Here is a 25,679-nt window from a genome sequence, read left to right on the forward strand (position 1 = left end):
GCCTAATGTCCTGCTCCTGGCCAGGGACACACAGTTGCTCATCTACTTACCTGGCCCTGAGTTTGTTTCTCTGCTTTAAAGGAAGGGACAGTGGCAGTAGCTTTGTTTTCTGTGGACAGGAGTCTCCTAATCGAGGGGATTCTTAATTCACCATATTTGTCAGGATCTTTTCAGTTACAAGTGACAGCTTAAGTTAAATTAGTTTAATTAAACAAACAAAAAAAGGGAAGTTATTAGCTCACAGAATGGTAAATCTTCAGGCATGGCTGAATCCAGGTGCACTTGTCTCCTGTCTCTGTCTTCTATGTGTTAGCTTTGTTGTCAGGTGCAATTCTTCTGTGGTGCCCCCGTCTTTCCAGGGGCCCCAGCAGTGCCTGACTGACATCTTTTTCTGATTATTTCTGGCTGAGTCCTGGGTATGACTCTGGCTAGCCTGGGGTCTAATGCTCTTGTGAGAACCCCAGAAATGGAGACCGGAAGAGGTGCTGTTTCCTCAGTTACCATGAGATTGGGATTCTGGGCCTGCCAAGATGTAGATCTTTCTGGAGTCAGGTAGAGGTGCAGACTCAAGAGATGCCACATGAAGACATGCTTTGTAAGGCATGCCGGGCACTTTATTTCCAGAGAGGCTGGGAAATGTAGAGTTTCCAGGTTGTCTTTTTTTTTTTTTTTTACAGCCACTAGACAGAAATTGTTCATGATATGCACAGGGAAAGGGTAAAGTTTGTCTTTTCATGATGCATAAGAAAATTACACTTAATGAAGGATTCTTGCATGTCACATTGCTATAGCTTTCTAGTACCTCTCGGGCCAATTGATAGGTATGCTAATTTCACATCATTCTTATATGCTCATCAAAAACCCAATAAGGGGCACCTGGTGTCTCAGTCAATTAAACGTCCGACTCTTGATTTTGGCCCAGGTCATGATCTCAATGTTGTGAGATCGAGTCCCTTGTCAGGTTCTGTGCTGAGAGTGGAGCCTGCTTAAGATTTTTTCTCTCTCTCTCTTTCCCTCTGCCCCGCTCCCCTCCTCAAAAATACAGCAACAACAACAAGAAGGCTGTTGGCATAAAAATAATAGTAAGTCGTAGTTTTTTGTGCCTCTACTATGTGCCAGGCTCCCTGCTGAGCACCTGATATCACCCTGTTCAATCCTCGCACTAGCCTATGGTCTATGCCTGATATCCCCATTCTACAGATGAATGAACTGAACCTCCAAATGCTGAAACCTTGCTTCTGATTCCAAGACCACGCCAACTACATTTTATTGCCTTTTTTTTTTTGCATGCCAACAAAAAAGAATAAAAAGGAAGAAATGCATTTCTTGAAAACAGTCCTTACCTTTCCTGTTTTGACTCTTAGAGACCTTCTCAGTCAGGGGCATTGTCTGTTGTTTGTGGGAGCAGGGAAAAGTCCTGGTGGCTGACACACTGCTCACCCGCTCCAGCCTGCAGCCCCTGGCAGGTTGCCTCAGTCTTCACAGCTGGGTGATGGCAGCGGGGACTCCAGTAGGACCGAAGCACCCCGTGCCACCTCTGCCTCCCACCTCAGTGCAGCTCTGGGGACCTCTCTGGCCAGATAGGGCCTGACGGGGCCAGTGGGTGGAAGTCTTCATGGGCTAGGCAGTGGGAAGGGTCTGGTCTCTGAGGTCTGGTCCCATCCTGAGGTCTGACCAGGGGGGCAGTGTATATCCTAATGTGGGAGCTCAGTATGAGCCCCCATGATTCTGCGAGGCAGAGCCCTCATCATATGGCCAAGATTCAAAGAGGCCCAAGGACTTCTGTCTGGTGGGCTGGGGCTCCTGGCCAGGATGGCAGCCTGGCCAGGAGCCAACTCTGTCCAGTCTTTTTTTTTTTTTTTTAACATTTATTTATTTTTGAGAGAGGGAGAGAGAGAGAGAGGGAGAGAATGCACACATGTGTGTGTGAGCATGGGGGTGGGGCAGAGAGAGGGGGATGGAGGGTTTGAAGTGGGTTCCATGCTGTCAGCGCAGAGCCCGACGTGGGGCTCGAACCCACGAGCTGTGAGATCGTGACCTGAGCGGAAGTGGGATGCTTCACCGACTGAGCCACCCATGCGCCCCTGTCCAGTCTTTTTAAGTGTCACCAAGGTCTACAGAGAAAAGTCATTTGCTGGCTCAAGGGACCAAGATGAGTTTCATTCCAGCTGGCTCAGATGCTAGAGTCGGGCAGGCAGGTGTGGCAGGCTCGGGCTGTGGGGCTGGGGTGAGGGTGCCTAGGACTTGCAGCTGTCCCTTGTAAGGTCTTCCTCCCTCCCACCCTACCTTGGCACTGCCTGGGGGGGGGGCAGTGAGAAGATCTCAGAAACACCACAGAGGGGCTGTGGGACATTCCAAGTTCCCTGGGTCTTGGGGGTCCTCAGGTCAGAACAGCAGAGGCACCTGTTTGGCCCCTGCTCTTGGCAATCTACACAGCTGTCCCAGAGTAGTCTCAGCCTCCTCCATGGCTTCTTGGCTCCTTGGTGTTTTAAGATTCATTCAGTTTACATGACAGAAAACTGACTTACAATGAATGAAATAAACAAGGGAGGTCATGGGCCCAATTATCTATGGGGTCCTGAGGAATTAAGGCATGGCTGGATCCAGGGGCTCAGGGCTTGTTTCAGCACATGCTCTCTGCCTTTCAGTTCTGTCACTCTTTGTGTTTATCTCAACATGGCCTTCCCCATGTGGGGGCCACCGGCAACTCCTGCTTAATTTGTCTTCTTCCACGGTGGCAATCAGAAATGGAGAGCAGTTCTTTCTGGGTGGTTCCTGCTAGCATCCTGGAGAGGGCTCTGATAGGGCCCATGTTTATTTTTATTTTTTATTTTTTTTAATATATGAAATTTATTGTCAGATTGGTTTCCATACAACACCCAGTGCTCATCCCAAAAGATGCCCTCTTCAATACCCATCACCTACCCTCCCCTCCCTCCCACCCCCCATCAACCCTCAGTTTGTTCTCAGTTTTTAAGAGTCTCTTATGCTTTGGCTCTCTCCCACTCTAACCTCTTTGTTTGTTTGTTTTTTTCCCTTTCCCTCCCCCATGGGTTTCTGTTAAGTTTCTCAGGATCCACATAAGAGTGAAACCATATGGTATCTGTCTTTCTCTGTATGGCTTATTTCACTTAGCATCACACTCTCCAGTTCCATCCACGTTGCTACAAAGGGCCATATTTCATTCTTTCTCATTGCCACGTAGTACTCCATTGTGTATATAAACCACAATTTCTTTATCCATTCATCAGTTGATGGACATTTAGGCTCTTTCCACAATTTGGCTATTGTTGAGAGTGCTGCTATAAACATTGGGGTACAAGTGCCCCTATGCATCAGTACTCCTGTATCCCTTGGGTAAATTCCTAGCAGTGCTACTGCTGGGTCATAGGGTAGGTCTATTTTTAATTTTTTGAGGAACCTCCACACTGTTTTCCAGAGTGGCTGCACCAGTTTGCATTCCCACCAACAGTGCAACAAGGTTCCCATTTCTCCACATCCTCTCCAGCATCTATAGTCTCCTGATTTGTTCATTTTGGCCACTCTGACTGGCGTGAGGTGATATCTGAGTGTGGTTTTGATTTGTATTTCCCTGATGAGGAGTGACGTTGAGCATCTTTTCATGTGCCTGTTGGCCATCCGGATGTCTTCTTTAGAGAAGTGTCTATTCATGTTTTCTGTGATAGGGCCCATTTTTAAACTGATCGCTATGATGTAGGCCTGGCCTGAGTCTCTTGCTCACCTTTGGGATTGAAAGTGAGGGTCAGATCCCCAAACTCTGGAGTGGGTTGGCGTTTTATGTAAAAGCAAGAGGAGGGTGAATGTGCCAGGCAGATGAAAACAGTTGCTACCACACACTCCACCCGGACTCCAGGTCCCAGAGTCCAGCCCAGGTCTCTTCCTGGGCTCCAAACTTGCCTGCGCAGCTGCCTCCAGGGCTCCTTCTCTGGTTGACCCCATGCTTCTGAAATGGAATGTACTCTCCATTCTCTTCCAGACCCCACCCTTTCTTGGGTGGGAATCCTAGGATCACCCCTCTCCTCCCTGTGCATGACCCCATATCCAGCCAGCCACCATCTTAGACATCTCTGGACTTCATTCCAGTGCCCACCTCTCCACCATGCCTGACTCTAAGCCTCGTCTTTTGTGCCTGTGTTCCTCAGCTGCTGCTGAATGGTCTCTCCCCAGCAACTCTTGCCTCACACAGCAGCCAGACTGATTTTATAAACCACATATTAAATCACGTCACTCCTTTGTTCAAGATCTTTCAATGATTTTTATTGCCCTTAAAAAAAAAACCCGGAAAAACATCAAAACCCACTGGCCTGGCATTCAAGGCCCCCTATGACCTGGCCCAGTGGCTTCCAGGTTCGTCTGTCATTGTGTCCCCCTCATGCTTGTGCCCCAGTCACACTGATCTTTTAGTTCCTCCAACCCTGACACTCCCAGCTCAGGGCCTTTGCATAGCTTGTGTGCCTGGACCACTCTTATCCCTTCATCTTTACTTGGCTCAGTCTGTAGGTCTCAGCCAAGTAGCATTTCATACAGGAAGCCATCCTAGACATTCGCATGCCATGTTACACCCTGTGCTTCTTAGTAACCTGTACCATAGGTAATGTGTATCTGGCTATGTCTGGGCTATGTAGGGCCCAGCTGTGAAATCAGAGTTCCTGAAGCCTATGTAGGAAAGGGCTGTGGACTTGCCCTTGAGACCCTGTACCCTTCCCTTCCCCCCTCCCCCCCCCCCAATGCCCAGGGCTGGCCTGCCTCTCCTTATCTGCTCTCTTGCCAATCCCAGAATGTCCACCTTCAGTGGGGCAGACCACTGAGAATGGCTGACAGCTCTGCCTCCTTTCCCACAGGAAAGCACTTGTACACACATGTGGTATTACAGGTTTCTTGCCCCCACTTTGGGGTTCATGAAACCTGAGTTCAAAACCACTGGTCTAAATCAAACTAAGTAGGGGATGGAAGTCCCCCCCCCCCCCCGACCCCAGACCTGTATGGGGAAGTGTTAGGTGGGGGTGAGGAGATATCAGGCTGGGCTCTGGCAAGCCACCTTGCAAGCCTGGGCAAATCCTCCCACCATGAGAGCCATCAGTTTGTCCAGATGGAAAGTGGGAGTTGGAGTTAACCATTTCTAGGACCCTTCCAGGGCAACTCCAGGTGTCTTAGGGGCCAGGTGGGGAACAGACAGACACACGTGAGGGAACAGAGTTGGAGGATGGAGAGGCGGGGATCCCCGCGGACACAAGCCCCACCTCCCTTGAGAGATTGCTGCCTCTGGTGAGTGTGGGCTCTTTGCTGCGGAATCCTCTATTGTTACTTCAGAGAAACTATGTTTCTGAATCTGTTGATATCATGTGGGCAAACAAGTCCAGTGTGAAGACTGACAGGTCCCCTGACAGGGCCTCCAGAGGCAGGTGTGGAAGCACTGGGAGATGTGCTAGCAGCAGGATCATTAGATGGGCCAGGGTTCCCTGCCAGCAGGGGCTGGGGAACCTGCTGAGAACCCAGCCTCACTTCATCACAGCTGTCCCACATACCCTTCCAGGACATCCACAACCTTATGGCTGACCTCCCCACACTTCTCACTGGGAAGGATTTGGTGGAAGGGAAGGAGCTTGCTAGGGGCTCTTCCCTGCCTGGGCTGGGTAGGAACATGCACTGACCTGTGGCTGCCATGATGGAGGCTTACTTGTCAGGGGTTTGTGTTCAAGGTGGCATATCAGCAGCCTGTGACCCCACCCCACCACCCCATTTCTTCGTGGTGGCCCCTCAGAATGAGACTCATCTGTCTTTATTGAATAAGGCATCCAAAGGCGGGGGCGCCTGGGTAGCTCAGTCGGTTAAGCGTCAGACTTCAGCTCAGGTCATGATCTCGCGTCCAACTTTGGCACAGGTGATGCTCTTGCAGTTCATGGGTTCAAGCCCCGCGTCGGGCTCTCTGCTGACACCTGGGAGAGCCTGGTTTGGACTCTGTGCCTCCCTCTCTCTCTGCCCTCCCTCGCTCGCACTCTGTCTCTGTCAAAAATAAATAAACATTAAAAAAAAAATAAGGCATCCAAAGGCACCTAGAGTAGTCAAAATCATAGACAGGAGAGTGCTGGTTGCCAGGGGCTGGGGGGACGAGGGGAGAGGAGTTATTATTAATAGTTACGGTTTCAGTTCTACAAGGAAAAAAAGAATTATAGAGATGTGTAGTGGTGATGGTTGCACAACATTAAGAATGCATTTACTAGCACACTAAGAACTACACAAAGAATGATTAAGATGGTAAATTTTATGTTGTGTGTATTTTACCACGTGAAAAAGGGCATCTGAGGACTCATGGGATTCAGTAGGTAGTTCAGGGTTGGAGTGGTGCCCCTTGAATCCCACTCACCCAGTTTTCCTCCCCTGTGTGACTCTTTCTCCTGGAGGACCAGTGGCTGCGGCTGTCCCCACACCCCTCACATCCCCAGGGACAGGCTGGGGAAAGAGAAGCGGTCTAGTTTTTGGAGGTTCCCGCCAGTCTTGAGCTTCACTCTGATTGGCTGGGATTAGGTCACGGGACTTTTCTATAGCCAATCACTGTGGCCCAGGAATGCCATGTGCTGATTGGCTCTGGCTGAGTCATATGATGCAGCCACGGCTTCGAACAGCGCCAGGAGAGTGCCGGGAGCTGCGACCACCCATGACTGCGGGGTAGCGGCTTCCTGCCTGTGTCACTCTTCTGCCGGCTGAGGGCCCTGCTGCCCGCGCTGTCCCTCAAGAAAAGGCAGAGGATCAGTGTCTATACCGGCTACCTTTCCTGGAACATGTACCCTATCACTGCGGTCATCCTGTGAGCTCGCCATTGCTGTCCCCCTTTGACAGACGAGGAAACTGAGGCTCTGGTGAGTTACTCGGATCTGTGGGCTCTCCCAGTGTGGTGTCGCCTCTCTCCATGGAATCCTCTAGGGTAAAGAACACAGTGGATTGGTCGGTCACCGATCTCCGAGCCTGAGCTCTGGGAGGCCAGCTCTTTCTGAGTCATCCTCTGTCACCTTGACACCCCCTGCCCTGACTCTGTGGCCATGTGTGTTTCTGGCACTGGTTGTGGAGTGTAACGGTGCCATCCATTTATGTGTTGGCAGGCTTCAGGCTCTTTCTGCCCCATGGCCAGCCTTGGCTTCCTGTCCCCTTGTGCCCCCAGCCCTTAGTGAGTGAAGAGTGATGCTAGGGTCAGCTGGAAGGTGGGGAAGGCCAGATCCTCACCTAGGCCTGCTGTGAGCACCATGAGTGCCATAGCCAGGGTGAGCACTCACTGAGGAGCTCATTTGCTCTGAGACACAGGGACACCTCCCATGGCCTGGAGTGTCCACCTAGCACTGAGGCTGGCTTTACTGTGCAGTGGCCTCAGCTGTGGTCTGGGCCTCCCCGTTCTGGTCTCTGAGATCCATAGGGGCAAATGCGTGTGGGGTCCTTCCTGGGACCTTGGGTCTGTACTGGCAGGCAGACACATCCTTCATTACCCTCACTGCCCTCCTCTGCTTGGGCAGCCTGGGGGAACATATGTGCATGTTTGTGCGCCTCTGCATGGCAATGTGTATGTGTATGTGGAAAGGTGTGAGTGTGTGTGCATGTGCATGTGCATGCATATCTGTGTGTGTGTGATGTGAAAATGGATGTGCACGTAAGTGTGTGTGTGTGTCCATGCATGGGAGCGTATGCATTGGAGTGAGCATGAGTGTGAGCATGTGCGTGGGTTTGAATGTGCATGTTTGTGTCTGTGTGTAGGTGTATATACGTCCCCATTTGAGTGAGCATGTGCATTCAAGTGTGAGTGTGTATGATGGTCGTGTGTGTTCTTGGCAGGGGCTTTCCTCAAGGGGAGGGGATTGAGAGGGAGCAGAGGTACTGAGGGGAGGGGGAGACCCCAGCCCTGTGAATCTTGGGACCACCTTGGATCCCTCTTCCCCCACTGGCAGGCGCTCTGGAATGGGAGGGCCCAGGTAGGAGCCTCTTGCTCTGCTGCTTATGTTTCATATTAAATGTCAACTGTCCACCGGGTCTGCGGTGCTGCCATTAATATGGAGAAGTTATTACAGAGCCTGGAGCTGGCTCCTCGGGCTCATCCATGAATTTCAATTACCTTGCACATCTACTCTAGGCCTGTGGAGTGGGGTGCACAGCTTCTCCTTGGAGGCAGAGGAAACCCTGGCATCCAGGACCCAGGCCCAGACAGTGCAGGGAGCCTAGGCAGGCTCTGCGCTGCCCCACCTTGCCCTGCAGGTTTCAAGCGAGCACGGACTTGGTGTGGCCCAGAGGCTGCCGTGTCACACGGTCATCTCTGTCCCACATAACTGGGCAGCCAGGACAAAGGCTAAAATGCCACTAAACCTCATTTCCTTGGCTTGCAAAGGAGGGGAACCTATCCATACCCACCTTGCTGGGCATTGGAAGGGTGGGTGGGTGCACAGCAAGCCCTTAGCCCAGGCCTAGGGCTTGGGAAATTTATGCATTTCATCAGATCAAAGGTGCCATCAATCATAGGGCACACCAAGTAAGAGCAGACACTCCTGATAAAACTGCGCCGTGCTGCCTTAACTTCGGTCCTAAGAGGCATAGATAGGCACCAGCCACCCTGCCCCTAGTTGCTCCAAAGAGTGGGCCATTTCTCCCTTCTCACTCGCTTTGCTTACTTAGCATGTGACTGCCTTCTTCATTTTGAGGTGTCTTCTTCTCCTTAGTAAAGTGTGGGGTTGCGGTCATTCCTCCAGGGACATTCCTCACTGATGCCAAAGCTACACACTTCCTTGTCTCGGTGACCTTCTGCACATGCTATAAATGTTTGCCATTGTGGTGTGGTTTTTTGAGGACATTTTGGGTGGCAAGGATCTCCACACAAAAAGTGCTGCCCCTACACCCAATTCAAGTGAAGTAATAGCAATATGAGTGAAACACCATGGGCAGGCTGGTGCATGCCAGCCAACACCAGCCACTGCATGGTTGCTGCCGACTGCTGGCGGTGAGAAGATCCGTTAATTTCCTCCCCAGTTCAGAGGTGGTAGGTGCGAAAAATGTGCGTCTAGAGTCCTGGGCATGCAGTTTTTATTGTTGTTGTTGCTACTATTGTTATTATGTTACAAACGATTTCAGGGCACTGTCTGAGAGCTGGCACGCAACTCTCAGGCCGAGAAGCAGAGCAGCGGCTGACACAGGGCCATTCACGCCAGAGGGACTAGCCCTTGCTAGCTCTGTGAGCAGAATATTCAAGGATTCATCTTTGAACCTGGATAATTCTCCTCTGAAAGCAGGGATTGTGACTCCATGGCAAATAAGGTGTATTTCTGTTCCATGCAAGATTTGTCTAAGTCTCAGGCGTGGCCAGTGTGATTGGGAACAGAGCTTCTGTAGCTACGATGAAAAGTGGCTCAAGCGTGGTGAACATGAATGTATATAAAAAAACACACATCAATGTTTTTTTAATGGATGACGCCACATACCGTCTCCCGTCACTTGCAAACGAAATGTCGGGTTGATCGATATCACAGATGAATTCTGTTTTTCTGTCACTCTGTTCTTCAACCTGTACTAAACTGTGTTTATCATTAGCGCCTTTAAGCTGTGATAGCTGAAGTATTAGCTACTGTATAGCTACACTGTCCACCACGATAGCTATGAGCCAGCTGAGCTATGAGCTGGGTGAGGCTTTTGACTATTTGAAATGTGACTGGTCTGAAGTGAGTGTGTGAAGTGAGTGCCTAAGTGTAAAATACTCAGTATTCAAAGACTTACTACAAAAAAATATATAAGATATTTCATGATTATCTAGAAGTATTGATCATAGGTTAAAATGTTAATATTTTGGATATACCGGATAAAGTAAGAAATATTGCTGAAATTAATTTCACCTTTTTTTCCCCCTCAACGTGGCTCCATGTGAAGTTCTCATTACATTTCTGTTGGACAGTGCTGATTTGAGACATCTGGCTGGATACCTCCCGTTTTGCTGTTATTCTTTTGCAAAATTTTCTTGGCTGGTCACATCTGTTTATTCTTTCAATTGAATTTTAGAATTGTTTTGTCAGGTTAAAAACATCCCTTGCGAATTTGATTGACATTAAATTAAACCTAGAAACCAGTTAAAGGAGGAATTGACATAATTTACAGCATTTACCAGGAACATGGTGTATTTTTCAATCGATTTAATTCTGCTTTGATGTTACTCAGTAAAGTATTATACATTTTTTATATGGGTCACCCATTGTTTTAAATCACGGTCATTTCAAGGATTTTTTTCCTTTTTGCTATTTATTGAATCATTTCCATCTACCGTTGGTGTACAGGAAGGTTATCGATTTTTATATAATTATCTTTTATCAAGCTGCTTGATTGAACTCATTAATTCTAATATATCTTTGTGGATTCCCTTGGGTTTTCTAGGTATACAGTTGTACTGTCTGTAAACGATGATAATTTTGGAGCCTCATTTCCAATCTGCACTATCTAGAACCTTCAGAGTAACGTTAAGTAACAGCAGTGGCTTTGTGTATCCGCGTCTGTGCCTGGCTCTGATGGGAACGCCCCTGGCATTTCTCTGCTTAATAAAATATAATGCTTGCTCGTGGACTAAGATGGATTTTGTGTGAAGGCAATATCCTCTGAATTCTAGTTTTCTAAGGTCCTATTTTTATCAGCAAAGGAGCTGAAATCTAGATAAAATGTGTCTAATACCTCACACACCACCCCCACCCCCACCCCAAGCCAGAGGCGTTATACAATTCCCAGGGGGCTGTCTTTTCTGAGGACCTGGGACTCAGGGCTGCTGGCCACACAGGTGGCTTCCGGGACTGAAACCAGTTCTCAGAAAGCCCATGAGTGGGGGAATTGCCACCTCAACAGGCCACGTTCTCCTTCTCTCAGTGGTGTCTCTCCCAACCTTCACTGTTTCCCAGGCAGACCTCCCGAGTCTTACAGAAGATGGTAGTTGTTGGTACCTGCCCACAGAGGCCCCCACTGGCTCCCACTGGTACTTTTATTCCCACATGCCTCTAGAAAGTCTTTCCTCAAAGACCATCGCCTCCCCCCCCACACCCCCGCCGCCTTAGAGGAAATCTATGGCCTGTTGTGTAGAGAATAAAATTGTTTTCCCTTGTGTTGTCTGTCTGTCTGCCCACAGATGGGCAGCTCTGAACAGTGTCTGTGCTGAGGCCCTGCCCTGTGAGATTCTGATTTGTTGGATATAGGTAGGACTTAGAGGTCTGATTTCCCAACATGGGAGGATCTTATTCACAGCCAGTGGGCACCCACTGACCTAGAGGAAGGTCAGGAGTTGTGAGGTCAAACAGAACCAGGTTCAGGGCTGGCTCGCTACTTGCTGGCCTGTGACCCTCAGTTTCCCCAGTTGGCATGCTACGTACCTTGGAGGGCTTGTGTCTTTGAGGAAGTGAAGGGGAACAAGCTGGTTGACCCCAGTCCAAAAAGCTTGGGATCCAAAATCGTTGGGAGGATTGGGGTGGAAGGAGAAGATGTCCAAGAGGGACAGCCAGGCCTTCAGGTGGCTTGGGAGCACAGAAGCTGCCTCTGAGGTGTCAGCTCCTGACCCTCTGTGCCACCTGGTCCTTCACCTGGAAATTCAGAGCAGGGCACATGGAGGGAAGCCCTCTGGCATGACTGTCCCTGAGGCTGGCTGTCCACACAGTGGGCGGGTAGAACGCAGTTGGCCGTGGGCACTGATCCTGCAGGCCCTGGTGGGCAGAGTAGGGGCAGGGTGCTGTCTTTTATGGTACCCCTCAATGCCCCCAGCCAGACGCTAGGCCTTGTGATGCTCCCCCCTTGGCTCTGCTGGCTGACCGCTGGCCGCTGGTGTGAGCTCACTAACCCCGGGCTTAGGTCTGGACATCCCTGGTGTTTGGGTGTGTTGTAGCCTAGAGTGGCTGGTCTGAGACCTCCACACAAAGTGAGCAGAGGTCCCAGGCCGGGGCTCAGCTTAGTTGAGAGAGAGAAAGCCTGTGTTTCCTGAGCAGTCCCCAAATGCCACAATAACTGTCACAGGGAGGGCACTGGAGGGTGGGGCAGGGGGGTCCTGGTTCCATCTCTCCCCCCAACCCCCCACCGAAAGCTTTTTTTTCTCTTGTTTCTCTTTCTTCTGTCCCTGCCCTGCCTCACCCTCTTCTTTCTTCTCCCTCCCTTCTCCTTACTCTGTTCTCTTCCTCCTCCCTTCCTGCCATCTCGGTCCTCCTCTTCTTTCCCAGAGTGAGCCTTCCTACTCCATCAACCAGGACTCCTGGGTGACCCTTCCTGTGTGGTGGGCTCTGCATGGCTGGCCACACACTCAGACTCTGGCTGTGCCTGCCCGTTCCTATTCACACATGGCCTCTGACACTGCCAACAGGAACACTCTGGGAGCGGGATATCATCCCGCTGTACTGGGGGGAAAGCAGGGCTCAGAGAGGGACAGTGACCAACCCCAGGGCACACATGGCCCCGAGCTTGGGCTCCTTCTGCTGTAGCTGAAACTCCAGAGGAAACCCTTGCTGTCCTCTGAGGTACACATTACCCCACCCCCAACCCACACAGCAGGCTTAATTACTGCAGCAGGAGGGGGGTTCCTCCTTCTCTCCTTGGCGGCTGAGTTCTTGGTGCAATTCCCAGCAAACAAGGTTAAGGCCAAGCCCCTGCCCTGCCAGAGTAGCCCCCACCTCAGATAGTGTGGCCTGGCCTTCGGGTGATATTTTTCCTGTTGGGGTCCGCAGGTCCTTGTTGACTGTGTCCTTACTGGGGAGGTTGGTCAGACGGGGCTGCTGTGCTCCGACCTAGGGCTGCCATGGAAGGTTGTAAACGAGGTGTCCTGCACAAGGGCACCTGGCATGGGGGTGCAGGAGGCCAACCTCTGCTCAGTGTCTGGGAGTGGCTGGAGTGGAGGGTGGAGGGCAGCCAGAGCTGTGTGGAGGAGCAGTGTCAGGCATCTGCCCCCACCATCAAGGCCACCAGAATCACTACATTCATTTCCCTTTCTCCTGCCTTCATTAACCCTTTGTGAGCTTGGCAGATTCATATTCAGAGAGTTTCCCTTCTTATTTTACCTTGCCAACCTTTCATTTCTCCTGGTCAGCTCTGCCAGGCCTCTACTATTAATTTCTTCTGTTTACTCAGGTTGTAGAAAATAATCAGCCTTTCAAAGAAGTGCTCTGTTGTATTTATTTTATTTTATTTTATTTTATTTATTTTTGGGGGGGAGGGGCAGAGAGAGAGAGAGGGAGAGGATCCCAAGCAGGCTCTGCTCTGTAAGCTCTGAGCCTGACTCCCTGACTTGGGTCTTGAACCCACGAACCGTGAGATCATGACCTGAGCCAAAGTCGGATGTCCAGCTGACTGAGCCACCCAGGTGCCCCTGTATTTTGATTTTGAAATGTTGAACTCCTTTAATCCAAGGGATGTGTGTTTCCTGTACTGTATGAGGTGTGGGTTAAGTTCTTATTTTTTCTAAATTGCCGTTCTGTGTCTCAGCACCTTCATTTACTAATCCACCCCTTTCCTTGTGACTTTGGGATGTGCACTCCCTTATCTACAAAGTTCAGGGAGGCACTCTTGCTTGTTTCTGGCCTCTGTTTTATTTTGTACCAACACGAGGCCCTTTGTTGCTTACTAATACGTTTTAATATCTGGTAGGGCAGATATCACCATCATGACTTAAAAAAAAATGTTTTCACTATTTTTGTCCATTTTCCAAATGGATTTTGGATTTGTTTTCTTATGATCTTAAACAATATCCTAAGAGGATCTTTATTTTGGATGATATCGCATGCTTAAAATAGTGTCCAGCATTGCAGCAGGGCCTCAGTGAATCTTTGTTGAACAAATGAATGACATCTTCAAGGTATTTAATTTTCTCAGGGAAATAAGAAGAACATTGATTCAAATCTTTAAAAATCTATCCCCAGTAGGTTTCTTACTACGACTTTTCAAATTTTATCACCATTGTGAATAGGATCTTTTCCATTATATTTTATTAGCAGGTTATTATAGATAGTAATTTTTTTAATGTTTATTTTATTTTATTTATTTATTTTGAGAGAGTGAGAGACAGAGCGCGGGTTGGAGAGGGGCAGAGAGAGAGGGAGACACAGAATCTGAAGCAGACTCCAGGCTCTGAGCTGTCAGCACAGAGCCCAATGTGGGGCTCGAACCCCTGAACCATGAGACCATGACCTGAGCCGAAGTTGGACGCTTAACCAACTGAGCCACCCAGGTACCCCTGTAGATGATAATTTTTAACCTAGAATACAGTGGGTGACCATTCACTCAGGATACCTGGGACCTCCTTATTCCAGATTAATGATATTCTCAGAGGTGAGACACTTTCATTCACAAAGAGCGAATGAAGCTGAAATCTGCATGTTCAAATCAGCATGTTCATACAAATTATATATGCATTTGCACAAACTGCAGCTAAACGCTTTGAGGACCATAGTTGACCTGGCAAATCCAAGTCCTGCCCAGGCCTCACCTGCGCCTTCTCATTTGCTTCTAGTGACTCTGTCTTCCTCTTGTGCATCAGCAAAAACAGTCTCCCGTTATCATAGTGGCATGAATGCAAAAAACATGGATAATCACAAAAAAATCATAAAAGAAATCTCTCGATTGGATGTTTCCCATGTTTGCATTCCAGATATGCAAATTTCTATATTTCGCATCTAGGCATTTTAATGAACTTCCGTATTATTTTTTTTCCTTTTTTTTTTTGTGGATTCTTTTGGGGGCAAGGATTTTCTAAGTGTATAGTTATCTCCTGCAATTCATATTTTTGTGTCTTCTTTTTCAGTATTTATTCATTTTTTTGTCTTATTACGTTGGTTAGAGCATAAAATTGAACTTCTTTAATTTTGCATGGGAGCTCAAACCATGTTTTCAGAGCAGGTGGCCCGCTGCCGTCTAAGGGAGACAAGAACCAGGTCCCACTTCTCTCTCGTTCTGTGAATGCTGCGGGCAATAGATCTAAAGCGGGTAAGTCTTGGCATAAGTGGACCTTGTATCTTCACTTACCCATGGCAGGGCTACTTTTCTTTTCCTGGTCTGTTGTGTCAAGTGAGCACAGGGCATGGATGTGTGGTGGTTTGTGGGGGAGGAGTAGCAGGGACCGGTACTCCCTCCCATAGCCCCCTTTAGGTCAGGGAGCTTCTCTCGGCCCTGTGGCCTGTTAGGAAACCCCTACAACCTCGGAAGCAGTGTACCTGGGCAGGATTATTTGCAGGGCAGGCAGCCCTGCAAATAATGGCTGCCTTTTTTTTTTTCCTTTATTTTTTTGAGAGAGAGAGAGAGAGAGAAAGAGAGAGAGGAGAGAGAATCCCAAGCAGGCTCTGCAATATCAGCACAGAACCCAATGCGGGGCTCGAACCCACAATTGTGAGATCATGACCTGAGCCAAAATCAAGAGTCGGAGGCTTAACCGACTGAGCCATCCAGGCGTCCCAGGAAAATGGCTGCCTTTGAAAGACTGTCTTTGGTTTCAGCCGGGGATGTGGTTCAGCAAGCCGCTCTCAGGGGAAGGCTGGCAGGTCGATCCAACCTGCAACCTCAAATGCATTTGGACTTCGAAGCCCCATGTGAGTCCCTGCCTTGCCCCTTACCAGTGAAATATTTCTGAACTTCAGTGTTCTCATCGGTGCAGGGCGGAGTTTGCAAACCGGTGGGCTGCATGCCATGTCTGCCCACAGATGAGTTTTGTTTGGCCCTCCCCCAGTGTTTGACAAATCTCTCCCAAAGCTCCAGATTTCCAGTTTCTTTTGAGAACCTGGGAGAGCGCCTAGACCTGCACTCCATGGGCTGGAGGTAAGCAGGACAGAGCCCTCCAGAGGGAGCCCACAGCTTTGGGCCCCATAGGTGCTGCTATCCCCTGTGGTCACCTTTGCCCTTCTCACTGGCTGGCTTTCATTTCCCGCATGGTTCCTGTGTCCACGACAGACACCTTCTCTCACGTCGAGGTGGATGTTGCAGGGGTTTTGGAGCCAGTCATTTCTCCCCAGTCCCTTCCTCTCTCCCCCTTCCCCTGATTTCAGTTTATCATCATCTCTGACAAGGCCCTGTGCGCTGAAGCCAGACACGGTCCCGCTCCATCGAGTGTGTTTCTGGCTCCTTCTCTCACTCACCGAGATTCCTCTTTCTCATCCGTGAAAGGTAAAAATTTATGGCACTAACTACTGTGGTGGCTTACTAGGAGGATTACATGAAGGAAGGCCCACGGCCGGCACTTAGCAGCCAACAGCCTTCGTTGCTACGAGGTAATATTTTCCTCATGGCGCTGCTAGAAGGAACCAAAGTGTGGAAGTACTTATAGACATAAGAAATGCAGTGCAGATATGAATCAGTTTGGAGTGCTCTGTGGGCTGGGCTCAGGCTGGGTGTGAGGAGTGGGGAGGCAGGGTCCTTGTGTCCCATAACTGGCCTGGGACGTGTTGCCAGATGAGGCCGTGACTGTTCTGAAATGGAATTCCTGGGTCAGAATAAGGAGAACAGATGTTTACTGGATGAGGCCAAGAGCCTCTGACATCACCCAGAGCCCGTCAGGACACAGGCCGAGGGTCCCCCATCCTTTCAGGCCAGTGCAGTGCTCTTGGGGCAGCTGCCAGGGTTGGAGGGTGGGCACACATGCGTGCGTGTGCACGCGCACACACACACACACACACACGTGCGGCTTCTTCCACCAGATCCTCTCCACCTGAACACAATTAGCCAGGATGTGGAAAAGATTTCCAGCCTGGAAGGAGAGGAGCGAGTGTAGTTGGCAGGCAGGCTGGGGAGGGGAAGTGCAGGCCCTGATGGTGAGTGGAGGCTGCAGGATGGGGGAGCAGCCTTTGGGGGCGGAGAGCTGTCCGCAGCCGCTGGCCAGGGAAGGAGGAGCGCTGGAGCCTTCCTCCCAACATCGCCAGAGGCGGAGACCTTGTCTCCCAATTGCTTCTTTGGCCATGAATCTGGAGATTGTGACCAAGAGGCTGCAGGGGCCTTGCTCCTGTACTTTTAGGAACACCTGTGTATCTGGTGCCTGCTGTCTTGTCCCTCACGGAAGGCCACCTCCAGGCCCAGGCTCCTGCCACTGCAAGTGATAGAAAGCCCAGTGCAAACCAGCCTAAGCCAAAAGGGGGATGCTCAGGCCTGTTTCAGCTCCTTGGCCTATCCTCAGCAGGTTGTCCTTAGTGGGAGGCTGGAGGCTCACCGTGGCCCCAACTGCCAGCCTAGCAGAAAGACCTTCCTTTCCCCTGGGCTTCCAGTGAGTGTCCTGAGGCTGGTTCTCACTGGTTCAGGTCATGTGCTTTGGGTGAATCCCTGTGGCCCAGGCAGAGGGCAGGGAGCTGGCTTCCATTGGCCAGGCCTGGTCACATGACCACCGGTTCTAGGTGGATAGAGTCTATGGTGTGAAGCCCAGAGACACAGGTGCCAGAAAGACACAGGTGCCAGTGGGCACCCACTGCCTTCTCTGTGTCCCAGACCTCTGTCCACCTCTTCCATGCTCTTGCCTCCTGTTTTCCCTGTGTGGGTTTGCCCTGCCATGTCCTCTCTCTGAGGGCTTCCAGTGGCTCTCCTTCACCCACTGGGTGAAGCACAGACCCAGACACTTCAGCATTCAAGACCTGTCACGACCAGTCAGCACTTCTAGATTATTCCGTGCACTTCATCTTCCCTCCCTTCCATCCTGTGGGCCTGGGACAAGAGTTCTCAAAGACCATGCATTCCCATCACAGTAGTTAGCTGTGTCCGTGTTGAAAACAGCCCTTGTTGCAGGACGGGAGGGGACCGATTATCTTGGCTGCAGTTGAACCTAAAAATTATCTGAGGGCGTGAGGGATGAGTTCAGGCTGCGACTGGGCAGGGAAGCTGGGGGCTCTGTGGGCTCACCTGGGGTTGCACTAGCAGAGCTGACAGAGTAGCCGACAGAGTAGCACAGCTGATGACCTCTGGGCTTTTGTGTGAAGTTCAGGGAGCCCTGCATGCCTGGCTGATTCCCCACCATCCATGTCACAGGAAACCTTCCCCATCCTCCTTGTCACGGCAGGTAACACAGCTGCATCGAAGGACCTGTTTGCTGATTTTCTCCTCACCCCTTCTGTGTCCCCAACACTTTCGGCAGTCTGTCCAGACCCATGGACCCTTTATTAGAATAATGTTTTTAATGCACATTTTAAAATACACAGGACACAAATTCTATCAACATAAAGCTATTTGAAAAAAATTGAGGGGCGCCTGAGGGGCTCAGTAGGTTAAGCGTCCAACTCTGTATTCTGGCTCAGGTCGTGATCTCGCGGTTCATGGGTCTGAGTCCCATGTTGGGCTCCACACTGTCAGCGCAGAGCCTGCTTGGGGTTCTCTCTCTTCTTCTCTCTCTGCCCCTCCCTCACTCACACACTCTCTTTCTGTCTGTCTGTCTCTCAAAAATAAACATTAATAAGTTTTTAAAAAATTAAAAAGAAGATTGATAATACAACATGTGTGCTTTAAAAAATTTTTTTTTTTAATATTTATTTTTGAGACAGAGAGAGACAGAGCATGAACGGGGGAGGGTCAGAAAGAGGGAGACGCAGAATCCGAAGCAGGCTCCAGGTTCCGAGCTGTCAGCACAGAGCCCGGTGTGGGGCTCGAACTCACGGACTGTGAGATCATGACCTGAGCCGAAGTCAGATGCTTAACCAACTGAGCCACCCAGGTGCCCCAACATGTGTGATTTTTATTTTTTATTGTCATCATGCCTTTTTTTGGGTAATAGCTTTATTGAGATATAATTCACATACTATACATTTCAACTACTTAAAATAAAATTCAGTGGCTTTATTGTGTTGACAGAGTTGTGCAACCAGCACCTGATCTGTTTTGGAACATATTCACCACCCCCCAGAGACCCCATATCCCTTGGCTGTATCATCCTCAATTGCCCCATCCCCTTAGTCCCTGGGAACTGCCAGTCTGCTTTATGTCTCTATAGATTTGGCTCTACTGGGCATTTCATATAAATGGAATCACACAGTACTTGTCCTCTTGTGTTTCACTTCTCTCAGCATAATGTCTTCTCAGCGTAATGTTGTAGCATGGATCAGAACTTCATTCCTTTTTTTTTAATGTTTTTATTTTTGAAAGAGAGAGAGAGAGAGTGAGCAGGAGAGGGGCAGAGAGAGAGAGGGGCAGAGGATCCGAAGCAGGCTCCATGCTGACAGCACGGGCTCGGACTCATGAACTGCGAGATCATGACCTGAGCCGAAATCAAGAGTCGGACGCTTAAGCGACTGAGCCACCCAGGCGCCCTGTAAACTTCATTCCTTTTTATGAACAAATGATATTCCATTATATGGATATGCCACAATTTTTTTTTTTTTTTTTTTTTTTTACAATCTATTCGTCAGTTGATGGACATTTGGGTTGTTTCCACCTTTTGGCTCTTACGAATAATGCCAGTCTGAACATTTGCCTCTGAGCGTTTCATGTGCTTTTTGATGAATGAGTGAAATAACAAGCCCCAGCAGCATGTGCCACTGCCTCCGTTGTTTGTGCTGAGCCTACCTCGTCAGGGGTAGGGAGAGCTACGGATTCCCAGTGTGTCTGTCGTGACGGGCATGGGTGCTGCTGATTCTGTTGTGCTTGCTGCCTCCATCCAGTGTGGAAGGGAATAGGAGCTCTCAGCAGGGAGCAAGAATGGAGTGCTCTGTCCCGGCTTACAGAGCCGAGCCCTCCAGGGAGCTCCCTGAGGGCAGTGACAGGTCCTCACTGTGGGTGCCCTGTGTGGTGCCCACTATGGTGGCCCCAAGAGACCCTGGTGAGTGCTGTGGCCTGTGGCAGGACGAGGTATCCAGATCAAGGTGGTGGCTGTCCTGGTCTGCTCATGGCCCACTGTGAGGGGTGAGATCCCACTACCCTTTCCTCCCCAGAGTGTTTTCTATGTCTCTAGCTGGGGACTCCTGCAGCTGGAGGGTGGGGAGTCTAGGCCTCCTGAACTGGTAGGAAACCCCTCTTTCCTCATTGTCTTCCGTCCCGCCAGGCTATTTTCCTTCACAGCTACTTAGGAGGGAACAGAGCCAAAGGCCTGTCAGCAGGGGACCGCCGATGGATTTTATGTCAGACGCACACACCCGGCTCCCTGCCACCAGCTGAGTCTTTGCTTGCCTCTGGAGGGCACTGGGCCTCTGTCACTTCCCATGCAGCCCCTGCCAGCCATGGGGCTGGTGAGGGTTCCTTTGCTGTGTGGAGGCCGCGGGTCCCAGCTCTGGGATGGGCTCAGCCCGGGGCAGGGGGCGCTCTGCCTCCTTCCTGTCCCTGTGTCAGGTCCTGGCCCCATGTGGGCGCTCGGGAGGGAGAGTGCCCACGACTGGGAGATGCCTTACCAGGTGGCCTTCCTTGGGGGCACCTGCAGTTGAGGATCAGGCTCCAACTTGTGTGTAAGACACCAGTTCTCTCCCTGGCGCTCCTTCTCAGGCCCTTCTTGGAAGGAGCTGTGGCCTCTGCAGCTCTCTCGTCTGCACCTCCTGGCCAGGCCCCCCACCTGCCTGTGGAGCTGCCAATGTCCTCATCTGGTGCCCTCCCAGAGGGGCCTCCTGTCCTGCTTCTTGTATTTCAGAGATGGCCAGAGACTTCCCTGACTCCATGGCTGGCAGCAGCCTTGCTGAGCCATCTAGAATTGGCTCCCAGCCTCCTCGTGTCTCCTGGGTGTCTTATGTGGCGATGCAGCTCTATTTTAGGGCCTGCGGGAGCACCCGGGATTGCTTCAGGGGCTGCCCCGGATTGAGGGGGTGGATCATGGCCTACAGTGAGGACCTGAGTGGTGGAAGAAGAACTGGGCTTTGTGTTCCCTCCCGCGTGACCGTGGGCAGCTGTCTTCACTTCTCGGAGCCTCCAGGGCCTCGGCCATGCGGTTGTGAGTGAGGACCAGTCCAAGGGCAAAATGAGTAGGGGGCCATCTCACATCCTCTCCCCACCCATGCCACGTTCCTCAGATGCTGGAATGCCTGGCGCCAGCAGCCTTGGGATGGTTTACAATGGTTTATGATGTTTTGTTCTGTCTTAAGTCCAAGAGTGCCTAAGCACTGAATAAAGCAGAATGCATAAATAAACTAAAGGAAGAAAATTGAAATCCCCTGTAATCTTATCAACATTTTAGGGTGTGTCCCTCACATATACACACGTGTGGACAAGCATACTTAATGAAAAGGGGCCATATTGTCTGTACAGTCTCCGACCTGCTTTTATTTACCGTATATATAAAACAGACATATTTATGGATCATTTAATATTCTACCTTAATGTCTTGGACCAGAGGTGGCATAATCTACTCAGGAAATGTGAAGAGGCCAGTATGGGAGCTCGGGAGTCTGGGCCTGGCGGGTGAGGGAGAGGCGGAGGAGGAACACCCCCAGGCCTCTGACTCGGGTTGATGGGTAGGAGGGAGGGCAGAGGCATGCTGGCTGTGAAATGTGGCTGGGGCAGTTTCCCTGGGAGGAGTCCTGAGGCAATTGGAAGGTTCTGTGCGCAGGAGCAGGGTCTGGGTGCAATGTGAGTGGGGGCTCTCTGTGCCAAGGGCCATAGGTGCCATTTGTCCAGGGAGGGTGGGCACCAAAGGAAGAGAAGGGCAGAAGCAGAGACTAGTGCTCCTTGGTCCCCCACCACATAGGGGACACGTGGTGGGGATGGTGCAGACCTGAGTGAGGCCTGCTCTGTGAGAGAGATTTGAGAGACTCATCAAAATGGGGGAGCTGCCGGACAGCAGTGTGTGGTGTGGGGTCCAGCATGGAGGAGGGGGCTTTGTAGACGTCAGGGCCAAGTGCCTGAGGAGTGGGTAGAAAATGGCCATCTAGAGGCAGGAGACTAGAGGGTGCATGGTGAGGACAAGTGCTGTACTGGGGGATATGTCCGGTCGAAGAGGATTTTTCCTCTTGGGAAGACTTCACTAGGTAGTTAGTCAACCCTTGAACAACGTGGGAGGTAGGGGCACCAACCCCTATGTAGGTGAAAATCCATTTAGAACTTTGACTCTGCCCAGACTTAACTACTAATAGCGTACCGTTGACTGGAAGCCTTACTGTAACACAAATAGTCAGCGAACACATATTTTGTATACATATATACATATATATACAATTGTATAATATACATGTTATATACTGTATTCTTATAATAAAATAAACCAGAGGAAAAAATGTTATTAAGAAAATTAATACGAAAAAAATCCACATATAAAAAATCCACATATAAATGGACGCATGCAGTTCAAACTCAAGTTGTCCCATGGTCGACTGTACATATGTGCCTGCAGTATTTACATGTGCACATATATATGTGTGTGTTTGAACACTACCTCTTTGTGCTGAGGCTTTTATGTGGCTTGAGTGTGTTCATAGACTAAGGACAAGGATGTAGGAGAGAGGGAATGTTTGAAGGTAAGGTATGGAAGAGAAAGGATGCATTAGTCAGGAGTTATTCTACAAGTTTCAGAAATCCAAATGAAACTGGCTTAAGCAAAAAAAAAATAATAAAGAATTGATTGGTTAATAAATCTGAAAAAAAAAAAACCCAAACCCCAATATCCAGTAGCTTCAGGTTTGGCTGGATTCAGGTGCCTAAATAAATTTTTGGTCTTTCTCTCATCTCTTTGAGCTCTACTGTGCTCTATGTTGATTTCATTCATGCTCTTCACATGAGGAGGAAAAATGACCACAGGCAGCTGCCATCTCACATTCTCATTGCTTAACCACCTCAGGGGAGACGACTCTTCTGTCCTCATAGTTCCAGCAACAGTTTCTGGGTTTAATCTGATGGATTAACTTGAGTTAAGTCCTTGTCCCTGAGTTGTGTTCATATGGTCGGGTTGGCCTGGCCTGGCTCATATGTCCCCCTTTCCCCTCATCTGGTCTGAGGGTCAGAGGGGCAGCTTTTGAGGAACACAGTGGGGCTGTGTTATCAAAAGGAAGACAGTGGGCTCCAGGCAGGCCCAAGGTCCCTGAGGAAGAGGCTGGGCCCTGGGTGGCTGGAGGAGTGTGTTGCTGCTCCATAGGGTGGGAGAGAGAAGGATGTGGAGGCACATGGGGTGGGAAGGAGTTCTCTGTGGCTTCCCTCCCCCAGGAGGGACACCGATGTTGCTGACCAGGCTCTGCAGTTCTCCTGGGGGTTGGCCGGGTCTGGAAGGAGAGCATCAGGCTGCAGGAGGTTGACCGACCGACTGCTGGCTGCCCTGGGAACCCTCAGGCCCAGCAGCAGAAGTGGTCTGAATTCAGAAAAGCAGGCACCAGGGCCAGGCAGGGCAATCCACCTACCTCAGGAGCCAGAGACCAGGCATCATCAGGCCTGTCAGAGAGGTGCAGGGCACTGGGTGGGAATGTGAAGGCCAGCAGAGACCCAGGTGAGATGACCACTCTGCCCAGGAGAAGCTCATGGGGGCTGAATCCAGCCTGCAGACATGCTTTGTATGGCCTCTGGGTAAAAACAGGGTCCCAGCCAGTGGGGTGTTCTGTTTGACTGGATGGATGTAGGAAGCGTGGGCTGGGGGTGGGGGAGACAGAAATAAACACCATTTTGGATAATGGTAAGAACAATGCAAGTAAGTAAGCAAATGAGGAGGCTGAGAGCAGCTAGCAAGGGTGAGTGAGAGCGTGTGTGTGTGTGTGTGTGTGTGTGTGTGTGTGTATGTGTGTGTATGTGTGTGTGCACGTGCCCATGTGTGATATGCGTGTGTGAATGATGCCATGGATGTGTGCTCATGTGATGCATGTGTGAGTACATTGTGAGCCGCATGCAGGTGCATGTGATGCACACGTGTAATGCCTCTGTGAGACATGAGTGATATACACAGTACATGCAGATGCACGTGTGATGTGTGTGGGAGTGCACACTGGGTCACATGCATGTGTGAGAGTGCATGTGTGTGCATGTGTTTGTTGAGGGTGTAGCTGTTGGCCCCCCACAGTCAAAATGAGGACAACCTATAATCTTTCAGAAGACCTTCCTCACAACTGGAGGACAACAGGAGAGAAAAAACATGCAGGGGGTTAGCACAGTCACTATGGGGAGCGACCCCCCTTTCCCCAAGTACATGGTGCAGAGGGCTTTCCTGTCTAGTGGCTGGCTCTGTCAACTCTGGGTTGGGGTCTGGCTTTCCTGCATGGCTCTTTAGGCTTCTTCCCCTATGAGAGGCCAGGGCTCAAAGTCTTGGGGCCTAAGAGAGTGACATCAGTGGTCCCTCCCGGGAAGTTGCCGTGGGAGGCTCGGTCCCACCATGAGCCAGGGGGACCTTGGTGCTGCCCCTGACCCAGTTCCAGGCTAGGAGCTGTCCTCCGCCACGTGGGGACGAATGCCAGGTACTGGGCTCTCACCATGGAGATTTCAGAAAGAGGACACCCAGTGTTTACCGGAGCACCTACTGCGTGCACTTGGTTTACCCCCACCTCCCTACCTTGTTGGGAAGGGGCTTTGAAGCAGTGGTGGCAGGCTTTTTCCAAAAAGGGTCTGCAGGGCTGCCGTGGCCGTTGCACGCCCTGTCTGCCCCCTGTCTTTCCTCCACTGGCTTGTCTCCTGTCCCTGTCTCATGTGCGGCTCCCCCGCCTGCCTCTGCTCCCTCTCCTGGCTTCAGTCTCATGCCGTTTTAATGAGGGCTTGGCCTCCTGTGCATGGCGGCTCAGCGGCAGTGCATTTAATTAATAATCTCACATTGCAGTTCTTCAGAGTAAATGCTGCCATTTTATTCCTCACTAATTGGAACAGGCTAGTTAAGCTCTGAGATGAATGGCCCTTTCTGCTTGGGATCTCTGTCGGAGTTGCTGTGTGGGGCCAGGCGCTGTGAGCCCTGGGCTGGGGCACTGTGCTGGAAGGGCAGACGTCTGGCCCGCCCCACCTTCCTGGTCCAGGGAGAGCCCTTTTGCTCATGCCCAGGGCAGCCATCTGGCCCGGGGTAAGCCCGCTCTTGACCTCGGGAGGGCTTTCAGGTGGGCAGGACTTGGGACTCACTTTTGCTCATTCCTTGGGTCCCAACTCTGTGCCTGCTCTGGGTGAGGCCCTCAGGGACCCCAGAGGGCCTCAGTGTGGGCTCCAGAACCTGGACTCCCCGTCTACACCTGCTTCCCTACTCTCTGTGGCCTGGCCCAATCTCCACCCTGCATGCCTGCACCATTGTCCTCACCTAGCCAGAGTGTCCCAGCTGGTGCTGGCCACATAGCAGGTCCTTAGCTAGATGCATGCTGAGATGGATATGTCCCCCAACAAACATAGGCTCTGTGTGGCCATGGCAATTAGGGAAACACCAGTTACCCCATCACTGCAAGCTGTTGTGTGCAGCAGCAAAGAGGCTGGTCTGCAGTGTGTCAGGGGAAGGACCACCTGCCTGTGTGGCACTGATAACTGATGGAAGTTTGGCCTGTACACCAGGTTCGATGCTCCAGGCCTTGGGGTGTCCCTGAGATGTGGATGTGCAGGCCACTCTCCTTCGACATGAGACATCTGAAAGCACCTCCATGCTGGCCCAGAGGAGAAAGCCTGAGTAGAGCACAGCAGTGTTTTGGAGTGAAGTGGAGCCGTGGGCATGTGGGTGGACCAGGTCAGGTGGGTAGAGGTGGGAGGGAAGAGAAGATGGCAGGGTGACATACAGGTGCCTGGCATCTGCACCCCTGTGTGCACAGGCAGGGCACAGGGAGGGGTGCAGCACACGCCGCCCTGCCCCAGGGTTTCTGGGGGAGACCATGCTGGGGATT

At 50.8% G+C, this 25,679-nt stretch overlaps 1 protein-coding gene across 1 annotated transcript in view; it reads left to right on the plus strand.

Annotated features, from left to right (window-relative positions):
* The window catches only part of ADAMTS2 (ADAM metallopeptidase with thrombospondin type 1 motif 2), a 238,136-nt gene that overhangs the window by 4,984 nt on the left and 207,473 nt on the right, over positions 1-25,679 (plus strand). The window lies entirely within an intron of this gene.

The sequence above is a fragment of the Panthera uncia genome (genome assembly GCF_023721935.1).
Source record: "Panthera uncia isolate 11264 chromosome A1 unlocalized genomic scaffold, Puncia_PCG_1.0 HiC_scaffold_17, whole genome shotgun sequence".
NCBI classification, from domain to species: Eukaryota; Metazoa; Chordata; class Mammalia; order Carnivora; family Felidae; genus Panthera; species Panthera uncia.